Genomic DNA, 25,872 nt, shown 5'->3' with positions numbered 1-25,872 from the left:
TTTTTAATCAAAACTCCAACATTAAAAGGTAGCGTGCCGGAAAGGGTTAAATACCCGTAAAAAGAATACAGGAAAGCTATTGAAATAGCAGTCAACAATCCAGCATTTAAGTTTATCCCAGAATGTGTACCACTATTAAAACTAACTCTGCATGCTTAGCTCGCATAATACTTAATCCCTAACGATAGTAAAAATGCATTCCATGCAAGATGGCCTGAAATTATGGAAAATATAGAGTGATTTTGGCAACTGGTTCTCTAGCATTAAAGAATTGTTTAATGCCCGTGTTCTGTTTATTTCTATTTCCAGCTGTTTCTAGTGTTGTGTGTAGTTGATTTTTATAGTAATCTAGTTGAAGTTCCCGCCGTAGCTCTTGATTTACACAGAGTGAAGAGCCTTTATTTGAAGAAATGGTTGTAGTGTTTCAAAATTTCAAGAACACAGAGATTTTTCTCTTGTTTTGTTTGAGAAGAACTGTGCAAAATTTTTCCAAGATTTCAACAAATCGTAGAACAATGTAGATCTGACACATCGCCATGAAAATGTTTCAGTAAAAACAGATACTTACTTTATTATATAAGTTATGTCTTTTTTACAAACTAAGTTTCGTAAAATCACCATCAACTTTGGCAGATTTCTTTCCTTATGTACAGAATCCTCTTAGAAGTGATATACAGTGCACTTAAATTCTGTTTCAAAGATTGTATACATTTCTGGAAAATTCTAGACTTATCTAAAGTTAAACGAACACTGCGCCATCTAACGGTTTTGGTAAGAACTGATGGCAGGTATGTAATAATGGCAAGATAAAACTAAGATGAGCTACGTTGACTTGCAGATTGAAACTATACTAAAATATAAATATTATTTGTTTTCATGGAAGAGCAACTATAAACTTCTTACTTAGTTTGTAATACTTTCACAGACAGGTGACAGCAGGGCCGGACACCCGGATGGCTTTCAAAAGACTAATCGTGTATAGTCCGGACAGCAGAAATGCAACAACGGAGACTGGAAGCTAAGGTGGATGACGTGAGCGCAAGGTTTTAATATAGACGCCATGAATATGTACCTCGCGGGTTGATTTTTCAAAGTCTTTTGTAGACAGTGACCTTTATCTTCTTTCGAAGGTCAAATGTGCAGAATTTCATCAAGATCGAAATAAATTTTAGATTTGAAAGAATTATACACAAACAAATGGATATTTTTCTTTATATATACATAGACTATCAGCTACTTCCTGTTTGTCTGGAATTATTATTTAGAAAAGACATAAACAAACCGATAACCCTCATCAATATTATCACATTACGTAAGTATGGAAAATATAAATTGGTTCATCAAATTATTTGGAAACAATTTATCTAAAATGAAGATAAGTCCCTCTTTTCGTTATTTCTGGCAAACCTTATCAGAGAGACAAATGAATACCGTGAACAGTTGGAAAGACCGATTTGAAATTAAAGTGAAATGTTGTCTACCTCACAAGAAGTTCTTGAATTACAAAATTTATTCATAGCAATGATGATCCTTAATAATGAAATTATCTGCAATCTTTTTTGAACAACAAGGTTTATCCACAACAATGAATTAAGAGTTATTTTTTATCAGCTTCCCAAGAAGAAGATTATGAAGTTTCAAATTTCATTGAAGAAGAATCTTGATTAACTACTTTTCGTGACAAAAGGGTGTCAAGGTCTCCCCCCTCATCTTAATTTGCAAGAAGGATCAGTGCGAGATTATAAAAATTTCCACACCCTCTTCCAATGTCCTGTCAATCAAAAACATTTATAAAGTATTCAGACACATGTTAAATTGGTGACCCTTGCCTGAGGAGCTCCACGATTTTGTTTAGTATGCAGAAAGTGTGTTGGGAAGTAAATGTCAGCTAACATGTATTGTATCTTGATAGATTAAGTTCCTCGGATGAAGATGTTTAAGATAAGGAGCATTAAATATATAAAAGAGAGAAAGAATAAATCATTCCATGAACAGCATAATTTAAAATGGTCTTAACTTCAATTTTTTAAAAGCCTTATTTAAGGGGGAACTGCAATTTTGAAGTTGAAACTTATTTAATGAGGTCTTCCTAAACTTTTTGTACCGTTACAGTTTGATCGTGTCAAATCAGCACCCCCTAAATATAGTATATCTGGGAGGAGGTGTTTGTCAAACGAAACCCTTGGCTGACATTGTGCCAAAACACTGAAGATCGTTCAGAATGTGTGTTAATTACACCCTTGATTGGTACTGCAGGGTGAGGAAGTCATATTGAGAGTTCGCTCTTCTACGGAACATGGATGATAGGAAGTACTTTCTTACCCCCATGTTATGAAAAGAGGGAATTTACTACTGAAGGGGAATCGGTGTCATCGGGTGATCCTGACTTCAGTTGTCTTTCGCGCCTTTAATTCATATTCGCAGAAGGCGCCCCATGAGAGGGCATGGGAAGCCCCCTCAGTCCCATCCTGGTTGATATCTACATGCATTATTATGAATCAAAATTGTTTGAAACTTTAAACTTCCCGGTATGGTTCCGCTACGTAGACGATACTTTTACCCTGCTTGAAGGTAATAAAGATGATTTAAATAAAGTTCCTTCACAATGAATTCTATTGATCCTGCTATTCAGTTCACTTTTAAAATTAAGACTTGCAATTCTCTTTCGTTTCTCGACATTCTGGTCACACGTCCAAATTCAGTACTACGGTTTACCGTAAACCTTCATCCGTTTGCCTTCCACCACAATTTAAATCATGTCATCGACTTATAAGGTATTTCTCCCACTTTCCTAGCGTCCTTCGTGGTGTAGTGGTTCTGCACGTTGGGCCGGTATTCCAGAGGTTCGTGTTCGACTCCCGGTGAAGGCGTTTGCTATATTTCATCTTTTCTGCCCCTAAAAAATCCTAATGACTCTACAAGTGGCGCCCGAACTAAAAGGTTTGTGGATGATGATTATCCGCACCCAGGATTTGGCGACTAGGTCCCCTAATACCCTAGTCGCCCTTTAAAAAGAGGAGTATATAAGGTATTTCTCCCACTTTCCTAGCGTTCTTCGTGGTGTAGTGGTTCTGCACGCTGGGCTGGTGTTCCAGAGGTCCGTGGTTCGATTCCCGGCGAAGGCGTTTGCTATTTTTCATCTTTTCTACCCCTAAAAAATTCTAATGACTCTACAGACTAAACAAAACTTAGCTTCATTTTATTCTTATGTTTTCCGTGCTCTTCAAATTTGTTCCTTCAAACTATCCCTTGATGAAGAACTAAATTATTTAAAAGCAATAGCTACTGACAGGGGCTTTCACCCGACATTATTAATCAAGCAGTTAAAAAATTCTCATCTCAACACACCAAAAGGCACACTCTTGTTTTAGGAGATTATAAAAATTCTGTTGACATTGCCTTCTTTCCATAAATTTGCTATAAAGTTGCACGCATTTTGCAGAAATTTTACCTTCGGGTCGTTTATTCTCCCATCAATAAAATTATGAGTTTCATACTCAAGGAACCTATTCTGGATATGAATTCCTGGGGTATTTACAGGATTTCTTACAAGTGTGGTTTAATTTGCATTGGCAAAACTAAGAGAGCCTTAAAATTTCGCGTGAATGAACATGAGGCATATGTTAGGAAAAAGGAAACACAGAAGTTTTCTGTTGCCCAACATTGTTGGTCCGAAAATCACACTTTCAATTTTTCTGCAGCGAAAATTATTCAAAAAACATCTTCCATTGGAGAACTGAATTTTCTAGAGGCATTTCACATTCAAAAAAATATTTCTGTTCTAGTTAACGATTCTAATTATAATCCATCTTTGCCTTCGGCCTTTAAAAAAATATGTTTTAGTTCTGGTTTCATCTACAGATGGCGCCACTAGCTTATTTTCTATCCAGGCTTTCTTATCTTATCTAATTATTATATCCTATCTCGTTCATTTGCGATTTTGCAGCTGAGGATGGTGGTTCGGTAAAACCATCGAAACTAGTCCTGTGAAAATTTGAAAATATAACGCTGACTTTTGTTGTTTGACTTATGAATTAATATTATCATATATTACTTAAAAGTATTATTCTACCTTCTTAAATCTGTGCTCTTTGAACGCAGGGAAAAAAAGAACGGAAAGAATCTCTGCTACCTGATTCATGTACATTCATGATTTTTCGTCAATAAATCGGTCCGAATGGCGCATGCGTGTTTATGCTCATGGTCGTGTCCACGCAGTTAAACTATACATTAGCTGCGTTACACTATGCAGCCTTGTATACAGAGTGTCCCCAAAATACTATGCAGCCTTGTATACAGGGTGTCCCAAAAATAGCCCCCAGCCCAAAGAACTGTACCTGTGTGATCCATACTTTACAAGAAAAGTACGTCACAGTCGGTGAACGACCCTTAGCCCTTCTGGGCTAACGTCCTTTGGGCTAAAAGTATGCGAACAGCCCCTATATTTTATTAAAATGCTTTTAATTTATAACATGCAGTTGATAAATTTTAAGAATTTTTAACTTATGATGAGAATTTTAAATGTTTAACCAATTTAATAATATTTCTTGGCATATTCTAAGATGCGCTCTTTTGATTTCTAAACTACTTCAAACCATTATGCTGCAACTTATAAAAAAATAGGGCAGAAAAGGATGCGAATGGTTTAAAAACAAATATCTGCAAGAATAGGAAAACATTAGTGAAAACATCAGACATTTCAGTAAGCTGTTTGAAAATTAATTTCTAAGTAAATTACGATTTAAAAATTACATGGTGCTACATAATATTGCGAATTACTGTAAAGTTCAAAGGCGAATTCTATCCAAATACCTATAATTCTAGCACTGTTTAGAGAGAGGAAAAAATAAATAGGAGTAAATAAATTGTATGTTATAACAATCAATTTATTTGAAACTGCTGGGAATGTGTGAACTAGTTTCTCTAAATTAAAAGAATTTATTTTTAAACGGCTGAAGAAGAAAATCATATGAAGAATTTTGATGAAATCTGGTGGGAAAAAAGTAAACCTCATCCTGAATATTTGGAAACTTAACAATAACGTAAACAAAAAACACTTTTATTCAGAAAATTAGCATTTCAAAGAGATTACTTTAAGATGAGATATCCGAATATAATAGGGTAACTACCGTATTGCACTGAATATTCACCGATGTTTTTATTCTCATCATACTGGCTTTTAAAAAACGTAACCGTCTCACGAGCTGCCTGAAATTTAAGTAAATACGTATATTAGGAGAAATTGTTCTTAAATACTGAGTTTAAACTTATAAAGTGAGCGAATAAGTAAATATTATTTACTTATTCGCTCACTTAATAAGTTTAAACGCAGTTTTACTCAATCTAACCTTCTACAGTCTCCGGGTGGTTTTTATACCTTTTAATAATAAATCTTTAAGTTAACAGAACACTGTACCCTCTGCCAAAACAAAAGGAGGAACAGTTCTATACATCTCCCGTTTTACTGGGACGATTGACAGAGAAGGTTTTGGTTTAGGTTGATTTTTGAGAGAAAAGTTTCCGTTCTCGAAATTTTTAGATTCCAAAAATTAGGTTCCGAGTTAGCTACGTCATCAGCATTATGCAAACCATGTGAGACGGACTGATCTAGAAACGACGAAACGTCCAAAAATGTTATGACTATTTTTACTTCCTTGTACGAAGAAAAAAGGAAGTAATCGCAAAAGTTTCAGGCAGCATACTTCAACGAAAATATCAATTTTGACTGCAATCGAATGCAATTTAACAATGTTTTTGCGTGATATCTGTACGTAAGGATAGAATTAAAATACTCTTTTCCTTCAAAAAAATTATAAAACTGCTTTAAAATGAATTCTGAAGAGAATTTTTCGTGGCGTTTGTACGAACGTATGTACATAAGTGCGTACGTTCGTACGTACGTACGTTCGTACATATCTCGCATAACTCAAAAACGAGTAGCCTCAGAACGTTGAAATTTTGTACATAGGACTGCTATAACATGTAGATGTGCACCTCGTATTTTGGTTGCAATCGGCCGCACCAAACGTATATAAATATATTTATATAAATATCCACTCTGTTACCCGGCTCAGTGATCTGTTTCTTTACTCTTATATGTTTGTAAATTGTACATTTTTTGCTTTCAAAATGATTGAATTATGTTGTTCTTATTTTCCTGTTAACGTTTTTATACCTTTAGTAAATCTCTATGCAATATTTTTAGAATTATCAACAATTTTAAAGTTCTTTAAGTGCCGCTAAATTAATACTTCTCTTGATGGCGGCCATTGTTTGTTTACATTTGAAACAGCAGGATAGTGGATTTGTTGCCAATCTAGAGAAACTTAGCTTCGCAACAACAAAGATAACGCCTTCATTTATTATTGCCAATTAAATCAGGGTTAATCCTTTCTGGAATTTTTTCGAGGAAATAAGTGTTTTAGATTTACTTCGTAATTTTTAATATAGATATTTTGAGTTTTTATCTATTTTTGCCTTCTCGCGAAGTGAGAACTGAATTGAATGAGAAATACTCAATCGTCTGTGAAAAACTGTTTCTTTTTGTTTTGTTTGCTTAATTTCTTTTATACATCATTCTAGCTTTATTATAGCATTTGAATAGAACATGTGGCAACTATTAGATAATTCTATTCTTAAAATGATATAAATTTTGTGCATTCTGAGTTACAATATGAACGAAATATAATACTGTTAAGTGAACCTAGCGCCAGAGCGTCGCTATGGTGAACAAAGTGAATTTTAAAGAATGCATTTATTCTATTGTGGTTTATGCGCTGTCGGCGAAGTAGATTTAATTCAATCCAATAAGTTTAAATGAAATGCAAGAAAAAATGCGCATAATTTAGTATTCCGTACAAGGAAGTCATGTGGTGCACACATCAGATTTTTGGAATACAGAGAGGAAAGGCCAAATTAAAAAGGAGAAAAATTAAGAGCTATTGCTAAATCAAAATTACGTACTTTTTAATTTCAAATACATGCACATACACATATAAACATGTAAGAAAAATAAAGAATATGTTAAAGATTAAATTAGCAACGTAAATTTCTCTTCTCTATTCTCTAAAAATAGTAACCCCTCTCTGCACTGCGTCATTTCGAGACTATTCTATGTCATATGATTCTTACGTAATTATGATGATGTAAATGGAACTCAACCAGCCAGTAGTAATTTTACAGCAATATTAACTATCCAATCAAAATGCTTTGAGAACCAAAACTAACTCAGTCTGACTTAAGATTTCATCCTGAACCTTACGCAATTGCTTTCCACGCTTTGGCCTAGCTACACTGCTGTCTCTCTGATCTGCTTTCTTGCTACAAAATTATCAAAATTGTAAGCTTTTTGGAACAGGCACATTTAATGTGCCGACTTGTGTGTAGCCGCAACATGTTACCGAAAATAAAACTGCAGATTTAATCTGCATTCGCCTCCAGTTTTCCTAATCATTATGGATCAGTATTTTACGACATCCAAATCCTGCTCCTGAATATATCACAACTGAGTCGACAGGATTGAACCTGTGCGGAGAAACCCCAATGGATTTCGAAGCCATTGCCTGCATATAAAAAAATACGTTGGCTTTGCTCTACGCGAACACGCAACCTTTAATTAACTTTAATTTGCAATTTAGGATCTTCCCCCTAGACCAGTACCTTCTAGAATTTGCTAGCCTATTACGTAACCGCTGATATAAATACTGAGTACGCGCCATTTTTCAGGCAGACCGCTTCTTAATGTCGTTGCTACAAGACTCTGCGCTGCTCTGTTCATCGTTCCTTCCTTTGTTGGAATTAGTTATGACGCAGACAGTTTAAATTCAATCCTACTTTGTTAAAATCACTATGGATATGTAATTTAGAATGTTTCATATAAAAGGAAGATGATTTTAATTGCCTATTTTTATTTAATCTAATTAGCAGATCATTTTCCTTTTATATGAAACTCTCTAAATTACATATACGTAACCGATTTTAACTAAGTAGAATTGAATTTAAACTTTCTGTGTCATAACTAATTTTAACAAAGGAAGGAAAGACGGACAGAGCAGCGCAGAGTCTTGTAGCAGCGACATCAAGAAGCAGTCTGCCTGAAAAATGGCGCGTTCTCTATTTATAGTAGCGGTTAGGTAATAGGCTAGCAAATTCTAGAAGGTACTGGTCTAGGGGAAAAATCCTGAATCACAGATAGTTAATTAAAGGTTGCTCCTTCGCGTAGAGCAAAACCATCGTATTTTTTATATTTTACATGCATATATATATATGTAAGGTATAACAAAATACGGTGGCTGCTTTAAAAAAAATGACGATCTTAAAATTAACATTCGAAATTTGGTTCCCTTCCCCTAAATTCATCTGTTCTCCCAAATTTTGGAATCTTCTATGATTATATAACAACCTCAAATTAACCAATCATAGCTTAGAGTATTTTCTGCATGTACTTTGTATAACTACCGCTCGGAAATAAACTGCGTCACTCTTTTCCTAGCTTTTATCACGCTAATAGCTCCTCGCTTTGCTTCTCTGTCTAATAAACTACCTGCGTCTTAATTTTAAGAACGATGTACATAGAAATTTATCGTATTTCATTATGATTGGATAAACATCTGTGGAGATGATTTTATATGCGTGGAAATAAAGCCTGGAAATTCTTCAAGTTCATGTTTTATTATCTTCATCTATAAGCTTTCGCTCTCAGCTAACGACGACTACAAGCTGATTCTTCTTCTATGCTTCCCAGAAATATGACAATATATATATATTTGTAATAATAAAATTCCATAGTCAAGAATACACTTTAAAATTCTAACTGTATGTTCTTTTCAATTTTTTTTTTTTTTTTTTTTTTTGGCGACGTTCTGTTATTTCAAAGTACGTGGAATTAAATCCACAGCCCCGTAGTCAAGTTGTTTTTCCCGCCTTTTCTACACGTACAGTTATAGAATGTTTTGGAAATATTTCAAGCGAAATGGATTGGCTGACGAGGCTGACGTCATTTCTTGGAAGCTCCGCCTTTCCAGTGGCTATAAAAGGACTCGCAAAAGAATATCGGGGCTTTTTCTTAAATGTCACGATGCAGTAAACTTCATACAAAAAGTTATTAGTAATTCTTTTTATTTACTCCGGATATCTGATTTTGTAACTGCTATTTCTCCTGAATAATAATAAATGGATCCTTTTTTTTTTTTTTTTTTTTTTTTTTTTTTTTAACTTATCGTCTGATAATTTAAGCTACGACTAAAGCTGGTACATCACACACACACATATATATATATGTTGCATGATCTTAAATTCACTTAGTGCGAAATCGAGTTATTCTACTACTTGCGCAATTGCTGCAAAGTAAGTTAATAATAATTTATTTACTAAAGAAATATTGATTATATTATCTCCTAAGCTTAATTTTAGTAGAATTATCTTAAAAAAGTGAATCCATAGTTAGTAAGTTCAATTTCGGAAATTGTTTTGAAGTAACTTGAATGTAAATTGTTAAAAATGTTTAACGGGACTAGAATTAAATCATGAATAACAAAATTTCAATTGTAAAAAGAAATAAATTAAAAGCAAGTAATTAAATTAAATGCAAGTAATCATTGCCATTGATCGGAAATTAGCTGACTTTTCGAGGGGAACAAACCAACTCCCGTTCAATGAACAATAAGTAAGAAATAAATACGAAGGTGTTTCGTCCTTTACTCGAGTAATAAGGCGATGCCGAACCAGCAATTCAAGCTAGGCCAAACATATCTGTGAATAGAAGGGATTAAGAACCAATGTAGAGAAACAAAGAACTCATTCCGATTAAGCATTTTAGCTAATTCAATTTTGAGTGAAAAGCAATTTCTGCAGTAAAATTGATATTGCTCGAGTAACTGTCCCCCGACACCCTCGTGTTTATGCATTTTAATTCAAAACTATTTGTAAAAATTAAACATTGGAAATTGGCATTATGAAAGAGAATTCAAAGTAATTGAAATAAACATTAGAAAATTACAAAATATAAGAAATATAATGCAATCTTTGCAAAAAGAAATTAAAAAATAAGAAATAAAATTTAAATTTAAAAAATATATAATAAGAAAAGGGAATGTACATGAAGATATAAAAGGCCAGAAAAAGCATTAATTAACTTACGTTCTAGTGGGAAGAGGGCAAAGTGTTCTCTTCGCAAGTAATTCTAAGAAGGGTTTACATACTGCCGATTGTAATAAAAAAGAAGGTGCACTATTAGATATTATACTCTGTAAAATACTTTTTGTGATTATGTATCTCTTTTGATGCCATCGGATCCTGGAGTTATGACGAGGCAGGATCTGCTAAGTGGAAACAAATGCTGTAAGGCTTACTAATAGCTAGGGTCGCCAGCCCAGTTGAGCAAAGTTCATCAGTCACATACAAAATTTCAACGTTTTATAGCAAATTGTCTTTGAGATATGCAAGATACTGTTGCGAGTTCCTAATAGACTGAATGCACAAGTCTGATGATAAGTGTGTGTGTGTGTATTTAATTATGGCAAAGCACACTAGGGCTATCTGCCTAAGGGAAGGGATGCCTTCGTGGAGGACTTTCTAAGGGAAACTGGCTCGTATACACGTTACACATGGGGAAAACCACGAAAACACCCATGCAGCCAGCCCGTTCGCGGGATTCGAACCTCGGACCGAACTACCAGTGTTCAGCGACTTTACCGCTCGGCCGCTGGTGGGCAGTCTGATGATAAGTTAATAAAATTTATTCTTATCGCAAGAAATAAAACGAAATGCTGAATTTTTTCTCACAGATATTCGTACAATATCACAATGTCACACAGCAGTTATTTTTTTAACTACTAAAACGTTAAATAGAACACAATTCAAATTGCAGGGAAAGCTAATCCGATTCACCGCGAATTCTCTACAGTAAACAACAACAGTTATCTAAACAACTGAACTGAGATGTTTCGCTCCGGTATTTTAAAACTTTTTAATCAAGCACGAGAACATTCTGGTAATTTTTATTTTCTCGAGGTTTCTGGAAAGCAAAAGAGTAGCATTACAGTTACAGCTAACACACAATTGCATTTTTTCAATTTAAATATAAATTACGAGATAGCTATTCATTAATACTCCTGTATTTTTTACTTTTTCTGCGTAGCGTTGTCTTAAGACTCGTCGCGCACTGCATTGCACGGGAAAATAACATAATTTTAATTACAATTCTACTAAAAATAGCTAAATAAATGCAAAATCCGTAACAATATGTACATACATACGCCATGAAAAAGTCCAATTTTTGAATCCATTTTGCAATCCGTTTTGGAGTAAGAAGTCTTTTATTTCGTCCCCGCTTACAGACGTCAAGAAAAAAATGGTTAAAATAGATTCCGGAGCTGTCAAAATGGATTTTTCCATTTTTTCGTGATTTACAATACTTTCTTTGTTTCGCATAAGGAAGCAATAATTAAATATATACAATAAAGTAATGGCACAGTTAATTAAAAAGTTTTTAAGGTGTATATGCAATAAAATTAGAGTGCGAAGAACACACCAAATAGCAGCATTGTAAAATTAAAAAAAAAAAAAAAAATGAGAAAACTCCAATTATTTCTATTTCTGCCTCTAACTGTAAGTTTCATCTCCGTTAACCTGGCAAATTTTTTGTCATCCCTTTGTAATATGAAAACTCTACCATTCGTTCTTTTATTTATAAAAATAAAAGAAAATTCTTTTAATTGTAAAGAGGCTCATACACTGGTGTGCAAAAATTAAGGACGAAGTCGAAAAATTAGCATATCAGCTAAACGAAGAGGCAGAGCGGACAGAAAGACCAATCAGGAGATTAAGTAAGGTGATGTACGGTAGCACATGCGCAGATGTGCAGGTAGACGTAATGGGGGAGTGTCTGAGTAGTATAAAGCATGTTGTCGGTGTAAGATGAGCATTTCTGGCAAAGAGATTGCACGCCGTATAGCAGTTAAAATCACACCGAGATGCTGCCTCAGCGAGAAATGGCGAATAATCAATCTGTTAGACGACATCTGGATGCTTTTACCCGAGATCGAATCATTGGGAAGTTGGAGGAAGGCCGCAGTGTGACAAGTGTGGCTGCAGAGTTCGGAATTGCTCGCAGCATCGTTTCACGACTTTGGAGACAATTTCAAACTACAGGAACAGCTATCCGGGGGTTTAGTAGTGGTCGTCCACGAGGAACCACACCCGCAGATGACTGGTATATTGCCTTACAGGCCAGAAGAAACAGGCGGCAGACAGCGGGAGAAATCGCTAGACACACGACACAGGCAACTGGAGGACCGATATCGCGTTTTACCGTGGCCAGGAGACTGCACGGTGGTGGTCTGTTTGCACGACGCCCTGTACGGTGTGTACCTCTAACGCCTGCCCATCGGAGAACGCGTTCTCTGTGGTGCCGGGAACACCGGAATTGGAGTGACAATGAATGGTGACGAGTACTCTTTACAGATGAGATCAGATTCAGTTTGAGTAGCGATTCTCATCGCATAGTCATCTGGAGAGAGCGGGGAAGCCGCAATCATCCCTCGAACATCATTGAAAGGGACAGGTATGGAGGTGGCGGTGTTCTCGTTTGGGGAGGCATCATGCTTGGTAGTCGTACAGACCTTCACATCTTCGACGCAGGTTCAGTCAACGGGACCCATTATTGTAACGAGATTCTTCTTCCATATGTGCGTCTGTTTAGAGGCGCTATGAGTCCGTTGTTCCTTTGCATGGACGACAATGTACCATGTCATCGCACAGTAGCTGCCGAACAGCTTTTAGAGAGTGAGGATATTAAACGTATGGATTGGCCGGCACGATCTCCGGATCTCAATCCCATCGAGCATGTATGGGATTTTCTAGGCAGACGCTTGGCAGCTCGTACCTTACCACCAGTAACGATTCCGGAGCTTCGATCGGCGCTGCAAGACGAATGGGCAGCAATGCCTCAACAAGGCATTGACACCTTCATTCTCAGCATGGGCAGACGCTGTGAAACCTGCCTAGCAATCAGGGGAGATCATATCCCCTATTAAAGACCGGATGTTTCTTGCCGGACACCCATCACAGGGATGTTTCGGCCTTCAGTCGCATTGCGCTCCATGCTACTTTTTCAATAAAGCTTCTTTTTATCCCTCTAATTTCTCTTGTAGTAAGTGTTGCTTACATTACTCATGTCCTTACGTATTGGGGATCTTACGGTATTAAATGTGTTGATTTGAAAAGCTTTTGTACAAAGTTATATTGAAAAAACCGTCTCGTCCTTAATTTTTGCACACCAGTGTATATTTGGCTTTAAATTTATTTTTCTTTGTGCTACTAGATAAGAAATTTGAAGTTTTGAGAATTTTATAAAAACTTTAATGATAGTAAAGATAAGGTGTCTCATCGTCGCATACCAACCCCTTCCTCGCAGCCGAAAACGTTCGAAAAGGACAGCAGAGCAAGATGAGTAAGCGCCTAATCTCTAGTCAGACCCATTCGACCAAAAATTTCGCATGTTATTGTATGACTGCGAAAGTCACAGCTATAGACACAACATTAATAAAAAGATAAAGGCCTTATTTTTCATGGATATGTACATTATCTGTCAATAAGTTATCATCAATATAAAGGCAATTCGTGGTGCCTTCTCAACTGGTCCTATGACAAGTGTTTGTCTTCAGCCCACCCAGTTTGCAGAATCCTGTCAGCATAAGCATCAAATTTCAATTCGTTTTACGCAATTACTCAGCCTTATTTTTATTTATTTATTTTTTAATACTAGTCTGCGGGTCTTGCATTTCCCTAGATAGCACGCATATCACAAATACACCCAACTTCGGAAAATTTTCATTACCCAAACTAAGATTCTGGAAACATTAGGAAATCAAAGTCTTTATTCAACTAAAGGTTTTGGAATCATTACGTTTCTGTGATTCTCTTTAAATAATCATTTAAATGCCGTTAGATGTCTTTAAATTTTCGTTGATAGTTTTTGCGCATCTTTTATTCGCAGTCTTTGATTGCATATGTATCACTAATACATCCTGATTCAGAAAAGTTTTAATGGATGAACTAGATAAATTGGAGTCATTAATTACCTCACCGAAACTTTTAATTTCCTCAGAAGAGTTTTGTTTAATAAGTAACAACATTTTAATTTACATTTTTTACTATTTTTAAAAACAAAGCAATCTAGTTATTTAATTTGTAGAATCTTTAGGTTATTTCGAAGCGAAAAATGAGCAATGCCCTTGCCGGCGCTCGAACCACTGGCTTCTCAAATACGCGCCCAGTATGCTGACCACTACACCACGAAGGCATGCTAAGGCTGGAGAAAGCACAAGTCCCCGACATTCACCGTGGCAAGGAGTCAAATGCGCCTCTCCTTGGCAAGAGCCTTGAGCACCATACGTGCCCATATAGGTGACAGACCGACTTTAGCTCAGTTCCGCCCCAATTTTGAAATAGAATACCCCGGAGGTACTGGTTCAAAGGCCTTCCACTCCTCTTCTTCTTCCACCAACCTCTCGAGAGGATTTTCGGCTCGCCGCATATTTTGAGTGCCCCCATCCCGCACAGATGCTTTACATTTACAAAAATCCACGCCTTCTCTGGAATTTGAACTCGGGCAGTCAGAGTCACTAACCACAACCCCGATTGGACAACTAAAGCTCATCCGGGACGCATATCTCACAAGCGCACATCTGTATAGCCACCGAGGGAGTGGCTTCTACGATTGACCAATGGGCATCCACTAATATTTTTCTCATGTCCCGTGACCTTTCGCGGGCTTTAAGATTTAAGCAAGATGGTTAAAAATATTCTGCCACGCAATTTTCTGTACAAAATAATTAAAGCATCGTCGATTTCTTCTGAAAATTTTCATTGCAAAGTTGGATCAAATATAAGTAATTGTGAAGATTTCATACCTGATTGAAAGAATTTGAAATAAATGCAACCACATGTTGGATGCTCCGCCAAAATATCCATGCAAAATATTACTTAATAAGTGGTAAATAAGATGAAGAAAGAAATATGTGATAAACATCTTAGCCGAAATACTATCTTTACATAAAACTATGCATATGTGAAAAATATTTACACCAATTACATATGTAAATAGAAGTCAGCACCATTTTTTGCAGTCTATATGAAAAAGGTTCTGCAGAATATTATTCAAAGTGAACTTTACTAATTTTCATTCGTGTACATTTATTGTGTAAAATTTCACGCTAAAAACAGTTCACTATTAAATGTCTTGTCGGCATAAGAGCTACTCTTCAAACAGAATTAATTTATCTTATTCGCAACGAATATATTCAATTTATTCGCATATAATGTTTAATGTTAACAATGGATATAATCAGATCATACACAACATGTGTTCTGAATTTTACGCTTTCAAAATGAAAAGAATGTAAGCACTGAAATAAGAATCACTGGCTTCATTGTAACACTTCCAGTCCTCCTCAGCTCAATTAAAAAAAAAAAAAAAAAAAAAAAAAAAAAAAACTATACACTTGAATTTTCTTAATCCACAGGTGTTAGTAAATGCATATTATTCGAGGCTAATTGTAGCTGAGAACGGGCTGGCTGCATGGGCGTTTTCGTGGTTTTTCCCCTGTGTAACCTGTATACGAGCCAGTTTCCATTAGAAAGTCCTCCACGAAGGCATCCCTCCCGTTAGGCAGATAGCCCTAGTGTGCTTTGCCATAATTGAATAAACTAAACCAGCCGCCAAGACAGCAGTTTTCAGATATAACTGAAAAGGGCGAAATTATAATGTGTTTTGTCTAAACAACATGAAAATGGATTGTGCTCTCGGCGTATTTGAAATCACGGATCTTTCAGCTGCTAGCAGACGTGCCGACCACTTACACTGTAACAGCGCGTGAATGCGACAATTCTTTACAAATATTTTGTATTTTTTTAAATTAAAAAAAAATAATTTTTAAACATTTTTAACAGTAACCTTTCTTTTCTGGAACTGCAAACTGAAATTTTCAGATCGCAACTCCCCCCCCCCCGTTTTGCTACAAACATTAATATACAGGTTCACATTTATTAATCCGCAACAAGCCTTACACCTCACATCACAAAACAAGAATACGATTTCGGGTTTAGTAAACAACATTATACATTTTAGCTTTAGTTAGAATTCAGGGTAACTCTCATTTCGACATCCAACATTGATAACTTTTCGACAATGATAACTTTTCGACATCAGTCGAACTTTATACGAGTAAAGCTGCTATTTCCTCTACAAGTAAACACCGATGTGCGAAAAAAGCACAGTTTGATGTTTTATTCATTTAACATTTCCTATACTAAAGGAAAATAACTCTTTGAAATCAATCGAATTCAGCTTATCTCTAGGAAGTACAAATTCCTCGTCTTCTATCCTTATAAATGAACATCCTTCACTCTCCATAGGGAAACTGATTAGATCAGAGAAGGAGGAGATCCGTTATACTGTCCAACACAATGAAGAAACCCTCCTGTTCTCATTTGTACAGTTAACGATGGACCCAATTTGATAGTCTGGACCCTCAGGCCATTTTTCCGTTTCACTTTCTACAAAGAACAAGCACGTACAAGAAATAAATACACACATCATCTAACTGTGTTTGAAAGAGGATAAAGGCAGACAGAAGAGAGGAAAAAGAGTTTTGGAAAAACTATTCATCTACAACGCGACCTACAAGATTATTGCTTCCATTTTCTTTTAAGCTACGCAAACCATTCGAAAGCATTGATACTATTGATTATAAACATATACCACCGTTACACACTTTCTCAGTATAGAGTAGAGGATTTTACGAAAACTGTTTTAGCTAGGGAGACAAGAGAGTATCCTAAATGCGAAATCTAAACGTTTTTCAGTGTTTCTGTAGAAGAAAAATTATAATCAATACAACAAAAAAGAAAATCTGAAAGGTTTCAGATTTTAAATTACGTCCAAAGGGACGTTTTTTTTTTTTTTTTTTTTTTTTTTTTTTTAACATTTTGTGTGTTACCTTTCCTTTATTTATTAAATATCATGTTCTTCGCACTTAAATCATATAATTCAAGTCAAGAGCAATATCGCAAAATAATTTTAAATTGAGCATATCTTTAGACTTTCCGATACACAGTCTCGCGCGCTGGAGATAAAAATGTTTTTTCAGTACAACGTTGCCATGGCTCGCTTTGAAATTCTTGAGTTACTAAATCAAAAAATTCGTTAAAGCTTTCCAAAAGATGAAACCTCTAATAAAGCACATTCCAAATCTCACATTTGGGCTTTTGGATGCCCATATTCGCAGCAGGATTACGTCATTCAAAATTCGATGGTTCTAGGTACCGCTGTTTTATCACAATGCGAGAAACATACATACATTAATGCAGATTCTTTATTATATAATTTTTTCAACTATAATACAGGGCTGTAGTATTTGGTGGCAACAGTTTCAAAAGTGAAACGGACATTCAGAGTGATTCGACGCAAAATCGCAAAGCGAAAATAATAGTCCCTTAGGGACAAAATCCCTGTGGACTAAAAATATTCGCTGTAACATCTTACGTTAAATACAAAAGCCCACCAGCGGCCGAGCGGTAAAGACGCTGAACACTGGTAGTTCGGTCCGAGGATCGAATTCCACAAACGGGCTGGCTGCATGGGAGTTTTCGTGGTTTTCCCCATGTGTAACGTGCATACGAGCCAGTTTCCCTTAGAAAGTCCTCCACGAAGGCATCCCTCCCCTTAGGCAGATAGCCCTAGTGTGCTTTGCCATAATTAAATACACACACCCTTTAGGCAGATAGCCCTCGTGTGCTTTGCCATAACTGAATAATCCAAATCCAAATCCGTTAAATACAAAAGGCTCCATACATTTACAATAAAAGTCCCAATTAACCAGATATAGTGCCGTGGTATGACCTTCAGTTAACCTCGACATTTCATTGAAATCACGGTTAATATTTATATGATTCTAGTTATATTTAAGTCAAATTAGTTAAAAACCGTTATTATTTTGAAATACGCTTTCCTCATTGTCTGGTATTATCACTGGGTTAATGTTCTCAAAATAAGCGTGGGCAAACGGAATCACAATAAACGATACCTATTTTTGTAATTTTTTTTAATTATTTCCCACTAAAAAAACTTGACTTGTTTCCTTTTTTGTGCAAAGTAAAGGGAGTATGATAATCGCGAAAATTTTCAGGTGTCCTATTAAGGACTCTTCTTTCCAAAACGGATTGTAAAATGTATTTAAAATGGATTCAGAATTTTTTTTTTTTTTTTTTTTCCGTGAAAGGTATGTATGTACGTACGTAGGTACGTATCTCGCGTAACTCAAAAACGATTAGCCGTGGAAAATTGAAATTTTCTATGCGGGGCTGCTATAACATCTATTTGTGCACCTCCCTATTTTATTGCAATCGGCCACTCCTTATACGGCTCCATGAGCTCTGTGTTTTATTCTTATAATAATCTTTCTGTTCTAGTTAACGATCCTAATTCCAATCCAAATTTACATTCGGCCTTTAAAGAAATTATGTTTTAGTTCTGGTTTCACCAACAGATGGCGCCACTTGCTTATTCTTACACAGGCTTTCTTATCTTATCTAATCATTTTTTCCTATCTTGTTCATTTGTGGTTTTGCAGCTGAGGATGGTGGTTCGGTAAAACCATCGAAACTAGTCCTGTGAAAATTTTGTAAATATAACGCTGATTTTTGTTGTTTTACTTCTGAATTATTCTTATATGTTGGTAAACCTTTTGTTATTTTTGTACATTTTGTATTTTGTTGGTAAACATTTTATATTTTGTATGTTGGCATTTTTTTTTTTTTTCTTTCAGTGTGATTGCATTATTTGTTCTTATGTTCCGGTTAAAGTTTTTATACCCTTAATTAATCTGCATGCAAAGTTTTAGATTTGTGCACTTAAGCCTAAAAATTATTCACAAATTTTAGGCTAGAGCCGCCTCGTTAGGCTTAAGTTCACTTAAGCCTAACGAGGCGTCTCTATGTTTACATTTGAAACTCTAATGCTGGTATCCCACATTCATTTACCTCAGACTGTTTCAAACAATTTTTCTGTCTGCTTTACCATTGAAGGGAAGACGCATGATTTTTTTTTTTTTTTTTCATTTCTTTCTCAAAAAATTGTAAGTTGTTCGTTTTCAATAAACAATCAGTTATCAGCATCGAATCCTCCAGGCATAATTTGTAAAGGAAAATTAGTTTCCAGTTTAAATGGTAACCCAAGAACTATCCGCTGTAATTGGCTGTTTCATATCGTGGGACAAAACAGAAATTTCGTTCTTTTAAAATATTTTAAATGTGTGAAGCGACCTTTAAAAGTATAGTGAATTAAGCCAATGAGTGCCTTTTTGACCAGTGGGGCCAAAAGTTAACTTTTAATTTTTGTTATCTTCCTGCCCGTTGGCAGAACTGCTCGTTTTTAAGCAGAAACTCTAATATTAGTTGCAAAAGAATTTTTTTGCTTACTGTTTTTAACAGTATTCGATGCTTTTTAGGTTTTTCTGCATTTTACAGTTTTCAATGACGCTGCCCTGAGTTTTTATGTATTTTTGATTTACGCTAAGGGAGAACTGAATTAATTGAATGAGAAATATACCTGCAATCAGGATTTAATTTCTAAAATCTGAAGCCCTGGAGCCCTCAGGAAGGAGGAGAAAAATAAATAAATAAAATAACTAATCATTAAAAATAATTAATTTAAAATTAAAATTCAGTAAATATAAAGATATGAATAAAAATTTAATAAAATAAATTAATGATAAATAGTTAAATAAAAGAAATAAAATATCGGACATCATTCTTATTTGGGGCTCCGACTGAACTCACAACTTCATATAAATACTAAAAAATATCTCAGCCTGCCTCCAGCTGACTTTAAACCCTAAATATACAGCATAGCATACTGTTTCAATGGGGGGTGAGGAGAAACTAATCTTTTTCCAGTACACCTGTTAAAATGATTAAAGTGTCACTAATAAAAACATAGAGAATGCTAGAAACAGTATAAGAATAAGGAAAGAAATTTTAACGGAGAATTGTAGTTTCGGAAACAAATAAAGAAGAGTTCAGTTCTTTCTGACCAGGATGCAAGGCAGCATAATTCTGCTTGTTAAGCTCAATACGACTGGGCAAAAAAATTTTCCCCGAATCCTATCCGATGACAACATGGGAATAAATGTAAAGCCTATATAAATGACAATTTTTGTCTACCGTATTTAGTTGCATAGTTTAAATCTGAAGGAGCTCTGCAGCCTGAGGTTATTAGCACTGGGCGTGGAAGACAAAGGTAATAATTGTTAATAGTTTCGGGAACGAAACATTTATCCGCTTTCATAAATTCATTCCACTACCACTGGAGAATACACCCTTAACATATAGATGGGGGCTTTTCTTTCCTTAAAAGTCTCAATCTCCTTCAAAGGGTTTGTTACCCAGAGAAAGGCATGAATTCTAAAGTTATAATCTATTTTAACGGTATATTTATTTTAAAAATACAATTTGTCTGCTGAAACTGTGTTTCAGGTACATAAAAGAAGGACCAGAGTTCTTTTATTTAGGTCTCCGGTGCCCTCCGTCTAGTGTTACGATTTATCTTAGAAATTGAGAAGTACTAGAGCCATGCTCCGGTGAGCTCTGCAGCCTGAGGTCATTAGCTCTGGGCGTGGAAGACAAAGGTAATAATTGTTAATAGTTTCGGGAACGAAACATTTATCCGCTTTCATAAATTTATTCCACTACCACTGGAGAATACACCCTTAACATATAGATGGGGGCTTTTCTTTCCTTAAAAGTCTCAATCTCCTTCAAAGGGTTTGTTACCCAGAGAAAGGCATGAATTCTGAAGTTATAATCTATTTTAACGGTATATTTATTTTAAAAATACAATTTGTCTGCTGAAACTGTGTTTCAGGTACATAAAAGAAGGACCAGAGTTCTTTTATTTAGGTCTCCGGTGCCCTCCGTCTAGTGTTACGATTTATCTTAGAAATTGAGAAGTACTAGAGCCATGCTCCGATGAGCTCTGCAGCCTGAGTTCATTAGCACTGGGCGTGGAAGACAAAGGTAATAATTGTTAATAGTTTCGGGAACGAAACATTTATCCGCTTTCATAAATTTATTCCACTACCTGGAGAATAAACCCCTGACATATAGACGGGGGCTTTTCTTTCCTTAAAAGTCTCAATCTCCTTCAAAGGGTTTGTTACCCAGAGAAAGGCATGAATTCGGAAGTTATAATCTATTTTAACGGTATATTTATTTTAAAAATACAATATGTCTGCTGAAACTGTGTTTCACGTACATAAAAGAAGGACCAGAAGGACTTCGTCGCAATTTAAGCTCTGTCTGGAATGAAATTCGAGGAAATACGTTTAAACGAAGTGCAGAAAAAATGTATAAAATTTAACAGGCGTAAAAGGAAGTTCACATCAGATTATTTTAAAGCCAGTACCCGGTTATTACGCAAATCAATTTATCTGCTTCATGACAATTGGGAATTGAATATGAGTGTAAAATTCGTTACGATTCTGTAATGAATAATTTAATGTGTTCTTTTATTAAGTTAATAGAAGGCTATCATTTTCCAAATGTATCCCCCAAAACGAACAAATTTTGTTTCATATGTTCTTTATAATCCTGAGAAATAACTATGAAAAATTATTTCTGCATAAATTTTAAACTATTTATTAATATCAGGGCTTTGAAATAACGCTGCATATATGACTTTGAATAATAAATAATTCACCTATATATGTACGCGAGCAAAATTAAGAGAATTTTCAAATTACATCTCTTTTTACGAAAAGTATTGAAGCAAAGCATAATTCGTCGGTGGCATAATACTAATTATGCCACCGACGAATTATGCAAATCTTCAAATTCGGACGCGTAATCATATGTGTGCGTGTCTGCGGAGCTGTGATTGTAGAGGGATATAAACGCACGTGTGGTTTTCGCTGATTTGTGTGCTCGTACTACTTCACGATATTCGCCGTGTTTCTCGCAAGAATTGGGTAAATTTTATAAGGCATCAGCTGAAATGAGTAGCCATAAGCGTATGGATCACCGAATGAGATAAGAATCATCGATAGACTGGAAGCAGGTCAGTCGTAAGCGCAAGAGGTTATAGAGCTCAATGTCGTCTACAATTTGTGGAAACAATTTCAGAACACCTATCGATCCCTATCGATAAGACCTGCACAAAGCCGACTAAAATCCACAGCGACGAATGACGATTGTTATTTCGCAATTTCAGCGTTACGACACAAGACTGCTACAGCTTCAGAACTCTCACGTGAGTTGTATACTCTCACTGGAATCCATGTTTCACGGTCTTCAGTTGCCCGAAGACTTCATGAGGTTGGGTTATACGCTAGAAGACCGGCTGTTTGCTTGGCGCTGACTACAGAACACAAGAGAGAGCGTTCAGCATGCTGCAGACAACATGCGCTTTGGACTGGACTTCAGTGGAGCACCGTGCGTTTTACAGATGTATCGAGATTTATCCTGGACTTTGATTCTTCATGCACCTGTATCAGTATCAGTAGCGGGCGCAGCCCGACCCGCCTAACCAAACAAGTTGGTCTTACGGTCATGACAGACCACGCGCATTTTAACAAAGGAAAAAATGAAACATAAAATATCTAAATGAGAATAATCATGTGTTAATAATAATTATAAATATAAAAGTGAAGAAAAAGAACAAATACAAACATTTAGACAAGAGCAGACACCAAAGACAAAAACAAAAACGAAAAAAAAAAAAAAAAAAAAAGCTCGAACAACAAACACAAACAATGGTAACAACAATGGTAAAATAGACCAAATAGTGATGGCAATAAAATGCAAATATGTCACACTGATTCCCACTGCCCGGCGCTCACCGTCAATAAATTTCGTTACAGATTTACATAATTGTGCGAAATCAATTCATGCACCTGTTGTTGTGGGTGCAGCCCCGACCCTCCTAGCCGATTCATATCAGCCACAAGGCCGCAAAGGGGAAGGCCCGTCTAACACAAAACGAGGCAGCCACCGAGCCAGCCGTACCCCAAAAAGAAACACACAATTCTTAATTCTACCCTCATCAGAGAAAAGTATCATTACGGAGGTGGAGGTGTAATGGTTTGGGAAGGCAGTATGTTGGACAACCTCATGCCCCTGTATGTGTTTGACAAAGGCTCCCTGTCACTATGACGTATATGCAGGAAATTGTAGAGACAATACGTTCAACTTTTCAGGACTGCAGTTAGTCCTTCGGTATCTGTTAATGGACGACAACGTTCGTCCGAACGGCGCTCAGCTGGTCGACAATGACGTGAAAAGTGAGGATACTTGATGCGTGAATTGGCTAGTCCGATGTCCTGATGTCCTTAACCCTAGAGAATGTCTGAGACTCTCTTGGGAGGGCAATTTCATCTTGCTATCTCCTTCCAAGAACCATCCTGTACTCAAAAACTGCTTTGCTGCAAGAGTGGAATCGACGGCGGCAGGAACTTTTCAATTCCCTCCTCAAGTATGCTGTCACGCTGGTCGACCTGTCTAATTGCGAGAGGGGACCATAGCCCATGCTAGACTCATTTCCAGTTCGATATCACAACATAAGTTTTGGACATCCCTGCACTATGAGATTTACTGACAATCATGCGCAGATAAAATGACTTGTGCATGTATTCCTCTGTTATAAATATATATTCATACCAAATTTCATTAAAATTTGTCCATTAGTTTCTTCAGAAATTCGATATAATGTTGCAAATTCTCTTAGCTCTCCATACGAGTGTATAATTCACAGTATGTATATGTGTATTCATGCATATTTTTAATAAAGGGGGACGCGATGCTGTATTAATAAACCATATGATCGAGTGGTGGAGAGTGCATTTTCCCGTCACTCATTCACTCTGCAAATTTGAGTGAAAGATAGCTTGCTCATGTGCACTGAAGAATGAGGATCTTGTTCGGGCCTATTATAAATAGCATGATCCAAGCCTAGCCTATCAATAAAAGCCAACTTAGACAATCGTCGCAAACGCATGAAAGCCTAGTGAACATTTTACTAACTAGGCATTTCAGTCTACGAAGACAGTACTTTTTTCATAGCTAGACATTTGCTCTGGATCAGTCTGTGGAACAGGCCGAATTTATTGTCCATTTCGTTATCGAGAATGTTGTCCAGGATCCACCACAGGGATAGATTGATATTGCATCCTCCAGGAAGTGTAGAAGGGAAAGACACACAAACATCAAACACACAAACAAGTCAAAATCCCAAAGACAGCAATTCAGACAATCAGTCAGCCTTAGCCAGTCACTATACTGTCCTGGGGCACATGAAATGAAGATGACATAAATGCGCAAGACAATTTAAGAAGTTAAATTTTGTCTTTACATAAGCCCTTCTACATCCAATGCTGAAACTGTTTTCATAAAATTTTCTACACGTTAAGGCCTTAGAACAATGTGTCAATCTTTGAAAAATAAATCCTCTAGCTACCGCTTTTGAACACGCTGTTCAATCAACTTTATTCGTGTTCTTCTACATATCTTCTGACAGAATTTGAGACTGAATTACAGAATACGAAAGATTAAACGTATTATCATGCATTTAATAGCCGTGCAGGAAGCTAAACAGGTGTAAAGTTTAAATATCAAGCTTCAAATGCCTAAGATTTGGATTAAACTGGATCATTTGTATTATGACAATTACACGCTAAAGTTATCCGCTTAAGAGAAGGATACTTTGGTAGAGGACTTTATAAGAAAAACTATATCTTAATCATATCATACATGAGGAAAACCACGTAACGTTTCATGCAGCCAGACCATCCACCGGAACTGGAACATGGATTGAACTACCGGTGTTTATTTATCTCAACACTCGGCGGTTAGTGGACGTGACAGATTATGTATGTTATGTATTGCTCACTGAATACAAAATTCATCAAAAACTGGAGTCTGAATATTGCATGAAGTGATTATAAATTTGTTAGAGGGGGGAAGAAATTGATAAGAAAGTACTCTTATCAATTTCCCCCCCCTCTTTAATAATTATAAGGCATACCCCTAAATTTCAGTATCATCACTGAGAAAAAGACCCTAAATCTAAGAAATTAAAATAAAGAAAATAAAACCGTAAAAATGTATCTAACATATAGTTTTAATAATGATTTACTTTATTAACAACTATAAGGTATTTACACTGGTGTGCAAAAATTAAGGAGAGTTTTTTCAATATAACTTAGTACAAAAGCTTTCCAAATCAACACATTTAATACCGCAAGATCCCCAATACGTAAGGACATGAGTAATGTAAGCAACACTTACTAAAAGAGAAATCAGAGGGATAAAAAGAAGCTTTATAGAAAAAGTAGCATGGAGCGCAATGCGACTGAAGGCCGAAACATCCCTGTGATGGGTGTCCAGCAAGAAACATCCGGTCTTTAATAGGGGATATGATCTCCCCTGACTGCTAGGCAGGTTTCACAGCGTCTGCCCACGCTCAGATTGAGGGTGTCAATGAGTTGTTGATGCATTGCTGCCCATTCGTCTTGCAGCGCCAATCGAAGCTCCGGAATCGTTACTGGTGGTAAGGTACGAGCTGCCAATCGTCTGCCTAGAAAATCCCATACATGCTCGATGGGATTGAGATCCGGAGATCGTGCCGGCCAATCCATACGTTCAATATCCTCAATCTCTAAGAGCTGTTCGGCAGCCACTGTGCGATGACATGGTACATTGTCGTCCATGAAAAGGAACTGAGGACCCATAGCGCCTCTAAAAAGACGCACATATGGAAGAAGAATCTCGTTACAATAACGGGTCCCGTTGACTGAACCTGCGTCGAAGATGTGAAGGTCT

Source organism: Stegodyphus dumicola, chromosome 6 (genome assembly GCF_044657685.1).
Source record: "Stegodyphus dumicola isolate Sdum_Otavi_A_Nest chromosome 6, ASM4465768v1".
Classification (NCBI taxonomy): Eukaryota; Metazoa; Arthropoda; class Arachnida; order Araneae; family Eresidae; genus Stegodyphus; species Stegodyphus dumicola.
The sequence above is the reverse complement of the archived record's forward strand: the minus strand, read 5'-3'. Positions refer to the sequence as shown.